Source organism: Rhagoletis zephyria, unplaced genomic scaffold (genome assembly GCF_001687245.7).
Source record: "Rhagoletis zephyria isolate East Lansing unplaced genomic scaffold, Rhagoletis_zephyria_1.1 Rzeph_scaffold_01139, whole genome shotgun sequence".
NCBI classification, from domain to species: domain Eukaryota; kingdom Metazoa; phylum Arthropoda; class Insecta; order Diptera; family Tephritidae; genus Rhagoletis; species Rhagoletis zephyria.
This window is the reverse complement of record NW_016158223.1, coordinates 108991-117992: the sequence shown is the minus strand read 5'-3', so window position 1 is coordinate 117992 and position 9002 is coordinate 108991. Positions and strand designations below refer to the sequence as shown.

Sequence of the window (9002 nt, the reverse complement as noted above, 5' to 3'; positions counted from 1 at the left end):
CACGTTTTTTTGTTAATTAAATTATAAAATGTTTTTAATAAACACCATTAAATATTTAAACTCACCTTGGTTTACATGCTGCACGAGTTAAAATTGTATTTAAAAAATACCCATTTAATTCCTTTTGTTGTTTGGTTGTGGTGCCGCCGCGGGCACACAACTTAGAGATCACTTATCTTAAGCTGTGTGCTCTTTTTTTTTCTAATTTTTCGAAGTTAAATTACAACACAATTATTTCGATTTAATGAGGCCGGTTTTTTTTTGCAGATTACGTTTTGAAGTGTGATTATTTTTTAACCGCGATTTCATTTCATTGCGACACAAACTGATTGCACGGATAGAGCTAAAAGGAAGAGGAGAAAATAAATGAATTCGTAAGTATGTGTATTTATTAACAATTTTTAACATTAAAGGTTTTGATATACATACATACATTCACATAGGTAATAAAAAGAGATATATGCATGGCGCCCTAACGGAACTAGTTCCTATTTTCCCAAAAATTTGAGAAGATCTTTTGAAGATATGGAGTGTATGTGGCCATACACTCTAAGAAAAAGTGCAGTGGTGTCTTGTTAGCTGCGTGGCAAACTCGACCGAAATTATTCAACGAGATACCGAAGTTAAGGCTACGCGATCCCGCGTCTGAGTTTCGTAAAGTTTCTAGCTACAATAGAGATTGGCGGCGTTGCGCCATATTCAGTGTCATCGAGAACGAAAAATGACATTGAATATGACACAACGCCGAAACCGGTTTGTCTCCAAATCAAACTTGACAAGGAATGACGTTCCAAAATAAATCAATTATTCGTTTTTAATGAAGTGTTCTATACGAGTATAATTAAGTATTTTGTTAGCCGATAGTTTCAGTAAATTTGAGAATAGCTTTACACATCTGCTCAAATAATGTTTACAATATCCGTGTAATTCGGATTTTTTTCGTAAACAAATTTCCAAACGGATATCCGGATTTTCTAATATACGAATAGTTTCAGCTCTAGTAACATGCAAATACATATGTACATATGTGTTAAAAGCCGTGTGGCGTGTGGTTGCACTAATAAAACACAACAGTGACTGTTCGTTGAGAAAATGCTGCACAAAACAGAAAAACACTGGAAACTATGGAAAAATGCATCGAACAGAATTGCCGTGAAAGTGGCAAAGAAAGTGCTCTAAAGGAAGGAAGGTAAATTAAAAGAGCAAAATACGCTAAGTCCATAACAACAACAAGCAATATCAACGCAAAATATATGCTCACAAAGCTAGTTATAGCTAGAGGCAAAACACAGCACCAGCGAAGAAATAGAAAAGAACTAAGAAAATATTAAAACAAGAAACCAACGGCAAATTAAAACAATTATATGCATATGACTCCACACATACAAATGGTCTGTATGTGCATACATACATAAATAAGTGTGAGAACGAACACTCAAGCAGGTATCACATATGGTACGCACGTTCAATTCATTTGTTGCACTCGAACTGCGATTAGTTTGCAACATCCACTTGGTTGTCGTAAATATGTACAAACATATATGTATATGTATATGTTGTATAAATATAATTGTGCATGCGAGTGCTTCCATATATACCCTGCAAAAAATGGGACTAATCCGGGATGACTCCGGGAGCAATCGCAAAGGAGCATGCGACTAATACCTCTTTTGATCTCTTTATATGGAATGAACTGATCGCTCCAGCTGAGATTCGAACCGGGGTGCTCAGTTTTGTTAGGCGAATACTCTCTTTGTGTGCCAACGCCGCACATGAAATTTCATTGACTGAGTGCGTACATATCATTAAATCGTTAATAGTACCCGTTAGAGATGAGTTGGGGACTAATTGATCTCCAGTTATACCCATAAGGGATGAGTCGAGACTAATTGGCCTCCATTAGTACCCGTATGAGACTAGTTCGGACTAATTAATGCCCAATTGTACCCGATTGAGAGTAATCTCGGAATACTCTCTTTAGAGATTAGGCGCACAATTTTTAGCAGGGTATGTATGTACATAGATACTGGTAAATACATACATATGTAAAACATGTGCTGCATACGATGGCAAGCGGAATAAATTTTATTTAATAGACAATGTACCGACAGGAAGCAACTTCTATTTCAGACATTTATTCCTCTAACTCGAAGCTTAGCGCTGAAGATGCTACATACATATGTACATATTTGGTGACGGAAATTCTATTGGATAGCGATTATTTTCTAGCATAACTATTTATTAATTGTGCGCGTTGAAACTATATAAGTAACATACATAGACAAGGAACTGCCGTGATTTGTTGAACAATCAGCCATTTGATCATGATACGGACCAAGAACTCCGACTTGCCTCGTTACTAAGATAAAAGTTCAATAATATTTCACACAGCTTGATTTATTACATCTCATGGCCGACCCAACGTAATTAAAATAATCGTATATTGTCTGATAAATTTAGTCAGATTATGAAATCGGTTCTAGTAAACATGTTACACTTATTCAGTGAGTGTATTAATAAACATAAACTTTATTCTTGAAACTTTCATTTTAGACACTGATGGGGTGCACAGTGGTGTCAAATAGGAGTTTACTATTCAAAATGGTCCAGAAACTTAATTTTACAATGGATTTGATAACTGATTTTTGTTTAAATGAATTCAGATAAAAATGAGAAAAGACTTGTAGAGCGATTTTTGTTTAATTTGTATTTACTTATATACAATTTTTTAGCGCAAAGTGCAAAAAAAGTAGAAATTTTCAAGAAAATCGATTCTCCAATTCCGGTTAATGAATGCTAAATAACAAAAAATAGTTGAAAAAAATTATAGGGTTTCCCGAAAATGCGAAAATATTGCTACAAAAAAAATTTGAAATGTTAAAGAAACGATTTCGCCACTTCTTAATTTTCATAAAATTGTTTAAGTATGCAGTTTTATAGCACATTAAGGTTTAGTATAATAGGATCCAAGTTTCAAGCGGCTAAGAATTCACGATGACTTTTAATATATTTTTTTATATATAAAAAGTGTGCCCGAAATGTCTTTTATATGGAATGCCCAGCACAGTAAGCAAAAAAATCAACTCGAATTCTTAGCCACTTTAAACTTGTACTTTATTATACTTAATGGACTATAAACCTCTATTCCTAAAATTTTACTAAAAGTTCTCAAAAAAAGGTTAATTTTTTTTTTTAATTGTTCATTACATTAAAACTTTAACTTGTTTATTTTATGGGGAACACCCCCTTTTGTTTTCAACTTTTTTTTGCACTGAAAGTTTAATATAAACATATAAAAATTCAAAAACGGTCTCTATCAATCCCTTCTAAACATAAAAAAATATCAAATCGGTTGAAAAATTAATTATTAACAGTAACAGTATTAACAGTAGATTTCAGTTTTTCACCACTCTGCGTTGGTTGCCCATATTGACAAATATATCCATCACCTTTTCTGTCTTTACATCAATGTCGTAATTTATATTGAGAAGGGCACGTAAAGAACAGAAAGATCTTTCAGCGTGACTGAAAATGTGCAAAGTATATGAAATAGAGCGTTAATAGTCGGATAGGATATAAATATGTATATCTTTATCACAATGTGAAGGTGTCTCGTTGGCAGATGGCATCAGAGCATTCAATTTTCAATTTCCATTGCTGCCCCCTCCAAAACATTTGATAAGTTCAATGGTATGTTTTGCTTCTAGGTGGATATTCAGCTTAGGAAACAACAGACGAAGATTGGAACTTTTCAGGACGTCTTTGGAATACCGCTTTCTCAAATCTTCGGTGACCATTTCGATTAAGGGCATGCACGCAGAAATTTTTTAGCACTCTTCACCAGGTTGTTCTCGGTACCTCGTATTACGATCATACATCATCATAATCATTATAAATGTCGTTCTCGTAGTTTTATTCCCAAGAATGCTTCAAACAGCAACCAAAATAAGAAAAAAAATGTCAAGAACATTACCAATGAGAAACATATATGTAAGAATAAAACTCTGTGGAATGATCCCAAAGAGAACCAAATGCGAACAATACCCTCGAGGAACAATTTGGGAGCTAAAGTATCAGTAACTTCCTGGCAGAGAACGAAATGGGAACAAATCTTATCTGATATATCCGCGAAGAATGAAAGCAAGAACAAAATTTCTCTAATAGCGCTCCATTATCTTGAAAGTTCGAATATTAAAAATGATCAAAAATGTTGCACAGAAAATGAAAAATTGTTTCGTAAATAGACACCCAAATGATAAACGATCCGGAAGTTGAAATGATCTAGCTTTCCTCTGGATTAGAATCAACAATCGCGGTTCTCACTAAAATAATTTTTTATCTCACTACGCAGACGCCCCTCTCATTTTTAACGTTAAGCTCTCATAACTCTTGTTCTCATTTTGTTCTCTAGCAGAACATTCACCAAACTTGTGTTCTTATTTATTTATGCTTGAAAGCGTTCAAGATACTTTCATTCGTATTTTGTTCTCATTAGAAATGTTTTCGGAAGTTTCGTTCTCATTCTGTTCCTGGAACTTGGATTTTTTACTCTACGGAAACGTTCCCGAACATTTTCTTTCAAACCAAAACCGAAACGCGTTCTCGGTCCCTACCCTTCACAGCTTTGAGATAGATGATTGTTACCATGACCCTGAACAATTTTTTTTTTAATTTGTTCCACTTTGGTCTTGAAACTTGAAAAAAAAGGAAGCGACTTCTTTGATAATATCAGATAACTTTTTGGTAAGTGCAATTCTAGTCGATTTTAAAATATTGTTATTCAATTTATGTTTAACACAATCAGACGCTATATATTACGCGAGAGGTTGCGGCGATCTGAGACAATTTATGATATTTAATTTTCTAAATGTTTCCCTCTTCAGCATAGTTCCAAGAAATGCTAGAAAAAATATTTTAATTAAGCCCAAAGCATTGCTCCGACCGCTAATTTCTTTCATCGAAACGTTAAGAAGTATTCGCGCAATTTAATATGATACATATTTACGCTTGACAGTGTGCAGAAGACAGTAATGGCGCAATAAAATAAAAAATAGTTCACAATTATTACACGTGATATGTATGTACATTAGGGTGGTCCTTAAAAAAAATCAAATAAACGATTTTTTCAGTCTCACCTCCTTAATCGGTAATACTATGGTCACAGATATCACATGCAAATTTCGGTCCCGATTGGAGACAGTTAAGGCATGTCGCACATGGGCCAAAATACAGATTCCTCTATAGAGACTCAAAAAATTAAAATTCAGTATTTTTTTCATCTAATACCCAAAATCGCTACTACCATAGTCGAATATATCAAATATAAATTTTGGTCCCGATTGGAATCGGTTAAGACATTTTCATATGGTAATATAAAATTTTACCCCCGTGCGACACGCCTTATCCGTCTCCAATCAGGACCAAAATTGATACGTGATATCTTCGATTATAGTACCATCGACTTTGGGGTTGCGGCTTAGGAAATGTGATGTAAACATTTTCTTCCTACATTTAAGGACCACCCTAATATACATATGATAATACAAAAAAAAAAATACTAAGAGAGCAGCAAGAAATAGTTGCATGCACCGAAGGCGAAGTAGAAATATAAAGAAAACTATGCAAAAAATATTATAAGCAACAAAAAGCCCATTGTGGCAGCAGACAACCAGTGTGACCAGGTTAAGAATTTTAATCTTAGTTCGGAAAGTGCTTGAATACTCCGAATAGATCAAGTATTTAGGGATTAGGTACGATACAGATGAGATTAACTGGAAACCATATTTTGAAAAAAAAAAAATGGTATTAAAGACATACGGGAGAAGTGGGGCTGCAGAAGACTAACAGAGTGGCGTAGCGTAGTGGCAGAAGACACTACAAAAGCTGCCATACCACGCCTCAAAAAACTACAAATAAGAGTCGTTTATAGGATAGACTCTTCTATATATATTTTTTCAAGAAACAACAGCCACGAGAGAACTGCAATTTCGATTATCTGACGACTGCTTCTATAAAAATAAGTTTCTAGCAGGTATTCTTAGAAAGATCCCAGGGTTGGAAATATGCTGATTTCGTAAATAAAGAGATCTGCTTTGGCAAGAAGCTCAAAGTGAAAATAACCGATCGCGAGGAACTTAACTTAACTCTTTGTTGCATATCTCGAGCGTTACAGCTGTTATATGCCGTCTTTTGAGAAAGATTTAAAAATGTATTTAAAGAATATCGTTTTCACTACATGTCTCGATGTGGTGAAGAGTTGTATTGATGTGTAAACATCTCTGCTCTCGGTATGAGTAAAAACCATGCGTTGACCATGCTGAAAATTTGTAATTTTTCATTGGAAACAACCTGAGTTTACTGTTGTTAATAGTGGTTGTACTCTTCGCTAAGAGAATTCCATGTATACAAATATTTGCTCCCCACTGTTCTAGCAACACTCCTCGTTGATAAAGTTCGGCACTTTTTCGAGCCAAGTTCGGGACTTTTGGTCAATAATTTCAGGACTAGTTCGCGACCGGGAACAGTTCGGTCACAGTTCAAGTCCGATTCGGGACTAGTACAGAACTTTTTCAGAATCATTTCGGGCCTAGTTCAGGACTTTTTTCGCAGCCATTTACGGTCTAGTTAGGGGCCATTTCGGGGCGAAGATGTTTACACATCAAATTTCTTGGGTACCAATCACTTTTTTTTACAGAATATGATTTTTGTGATTTTTTTTTTCAAAATAAATTTACTTGATTACAGTTTGTATGATCATCTGGTCACACTGCAGACAACAGACAACAGAAAAGTAGTGGAAAAGTAAAGCCTATGTAAGTAACTGGCAGCGACAACATTCCAGCATGTTGCTGCCGCTGTTGCTGTTGCTGCTGCTACCAACCAGAAAAAATACCAATTACACGCATACAAATACATATGTACATGCACAAATCGGAACATATGTTTGTATGCATATATGTATGCCTGGCTTTTTAAATGCAAGAAAATTCCACTTTACATACATATTTACATGCATTCATTCATCTACATATATACTTTTGTGTATGTATTTGCTTGCAGACATAAATACATACATACATGCGTAAGTACCCAGTCGGACCAAGCAGAATGTGATTCCCTAAGCCTTTTTGGGTACTGGTTTTTTCACGCGAAATTTGAAGTATATTTAAATTCTGTAGGTAAAATTAGAGAAAATCTACATGAACAAATAACTACATACATTCTTTTTTCCCTACAATGGAAGGCTAAAAAGCTGTAGGTCGTAAAAAACTTCACTGCTAAAGTCAGCGTTTTGTAATGCTTTGACTTCGGCAAATGAATTCGAACGAGAAACTCTCTATCCAAAGCTCTCCAAACCAACAACAACAAACTCATGCAAAATTGTCTTCTTAAAGAACCGCTTTTGCTGTACAGTGTACACGCCTATATAAAAGCGAATTAAAGACTTCATATTTTTGTAACTACTTCTGAGTGAAAAAGGAACAAGGCTACAAGTACATTTTAGAAGCAACCAAGTCCGACTGGGCAAGCGCATAGATATTGCATTGTATGCACTTCACCTTTTGCTTTATTGTTCTCTTTCGCAATTTTTTATGGTATTAGTGCGCCCGCAGGAGAGTTCAAGCCTGTTTAGGTACAACAAAAAATGTAAAACATTTGCCAAGCAAAGAGTTGCCATTGCCTTAGAAATACGAGATGTTTATATACATATATACAGATGTTTTTTATGACTTTGATAACATGTGTATATTTGTTATATAGATTACGTTCTAAATAAATAACAAATAGTTTTAATTTAGACTTATGACAGAGTTGTAAAATTTCGTAATAGTTTTGTTTTTATAGCTGTTAGTGTTATTTGCTAAAGCAATTAATATATAGCAGTAGCTCCCGATATCACCACACCGCTATGATAGTGTTCATCAGATGTAATATTTATGTACCAGTATGTAGGCATTGATTTTAATCGGACGGTGTCCCATTAAACCATCAGCAATATAAAATGCTACTACTTTGTGAGAGTAAAACGATTCCTTCTATTAATTCTTCACCCGCCCCTGTGTAGCGACAAATGTTCGCTAAGCAAGGAAAGCTCAACGACGAAAAGCTGCAATCACAAATGACGGCCAATTTATTCACCACTTGAAAAGAGCTGTGTTATATGTATTTTCATAATATTCAACTGTAAAAAGTGATGAGTGACATATTTTAAATCCGAAAATATTTCAATTTCCCGGAATATCATGAAATATCACTACAAGAATATAATGACTTCGAGTAGCTTGGGGAACAAACCTAAAGAATGGATGCTTTTGAAGATTTTAATTCATGGAAAAAGTGTGTAGAATTTTACTTGAGTTTGAAATTTTAGCTGTGTGCTCAGCTTGAAGTGTCATGTATTTTGTGTTGTATATTCGAATTTGTATTATTTTACACAGTTGAAAGTCACAGCAAGTTTGAATATTTTCACAGGTTTAGAAAACAATAAAAATTCCAAAATTTAGAATTTTATATAATTATTAAATTTCTTGATCATGTTGTGATAGACGGAAGGCATGCTTCAAGCGCTTTGGACGTACGTACACTCCGAGGACCAAACATCGACTCGGACCACTATCTTGTTGTAGCCAAGATACGCACCCGCCTCTGTGCAGCAAAAAATGTGTGCCCAACAATGCAAGGAAAGCTTAACGTCGAAAAGCTGCAATCACAACAGACGGCCAATTTATTCGCCACTCGACTCACACACCTGCTCTCTGAGAGCACTCTTCAACAATCCGACGTACGCGAGCAGTGGAACCACATTTCCCGATCATTAAGTACCGCCGCCGAAGAAGTAGTTGGATTTCAGCGAGCCCGAAAGAACAACTGGTACGATGAGGAATGTCAAGAAGCCGCAGAGAAAAAAGATGCCGCCTACAGGGCCACGCTGCGATCGGGCGCAACGCGAGCCATGTGGGACCGTTATAGGGAACTGAAGAAGGAAGCGAGACGTATTTGCC

The 9002-nt window shown here is 35.4% G+C and overlaps 1 long non-coding RNA gene across 1 annotated transcript in view; it reads right to left on the bottom strand.

Annotated features, from left to right (window-relative positions):
• Positions 1-254: 254 nt before the first annotated feature.
• Positions 255-9002, bottom strand: part of LOC108362907 (uncharacterized) — a 24356-nt gene continuing 15608 nt past the window's right edge. Inside the window, exon 2 of the long non-coding RNA XR_001847531.1 lies at positions 255-343. This is a non-coding gene — a long non-coding RNA (uncharacterized LOC108362907). The remainder of the gene's footprint in view (positions 344-9002) is intronic.